The sequence below is a fragment of the Penaeus monodon genome, chromosome 28 (assembly GCF_015228065.2).
Source record: "Penaeus monodon isolate SGIC_2016 chromosome 28, NSTDA_Pmon_1, whole genome shotgun sequence".
Classification (NCBI taxonomy): Eukaryota; Metazoa; Arthropoda; class Malacostraca; order Decapoda; family Penaeidae; genus Penaeus; species Penaeus monodon.
In genome coordinates this window covers 5043286-5044246 of record NC_051413.1, presented here as the reverse complement: position 1 = coordinate 5044246, position 961 = coordinate 5043286, and positions in this window count along the sequence as shown.

Below are 961 nucleotides of genomic sequence, written 5' to 3'. Positions count from 1 at the left end.
TCTCACTGATTTCTTTTCATGACCAATAAGAAGCAATAAATCATCTTTACTGTCAAAGTCAAAATACAAAAACAAACACTGCAAACGCCAGAAATCGCTCTTAAAACACAGGGCTATTCAAGTGATATTTTTTCCGTCACCCTTCTTAAATCTAAAAACGTGTAAAATATAATAAAATACATGATATCTTAGTCTGCATCTATACATTATGCATATTATTATACCCACGCATACCAAGTCAGGGCCAAGAGACAGTCGTATAGCAAGATATTTTATACTTTTTAAATCATTTGCCTTCATTTATATTCTAAGCAAATGTCGCATATCAATTTACTGGTCTTATGTGGGTTGAGAAGTCCTTGTTTTGATCATACTGAAAGTAAATGTACATTAAGTGAGGTCACGATAATCGCCATTTCAAAAATTAATCCACTCATGAAAGCCGATATATTTCAGTTTTTTTCTATCCATTAACCCAAACACGCAACGATCGAAGTAGATTCACGATTTAGGTAAATTGGAGTTCATATTCCAGGCGAAAGGAACACGACTTCTCCACCCCTTTCCACGCTGGTAAAACCTCACCTTCATACCGCCAGACGCCGCTCACCTGCTGAGGGTGGAAGGGTGCGGCCACTTTGTCCCACTTGTTTGTTTACTCCGCCACGACAGGGCGGTGGTGACGTCACGTGAGCGTTCGAGTTGAAATCATTTATTTATTTCCTACTTGAATGAAGTCTTTGTTTACTCACAACAAACTTCTATCTCAAAATGAGGTCTGATTCATCGGTCCATGGAGAAGTGGCTGGCTGACACTGGGGCGATGCATAATTTCATGAATAATTTTAGACGAGAATGGATGCTCCGTGTCAGGTAAGGTAGATCAAGCAAGACAAGGCGTTCAGCCCCAAGGATCCAATGTTCCTTCATGCTTAAACTGACCTTATTTCCTTAACCATCG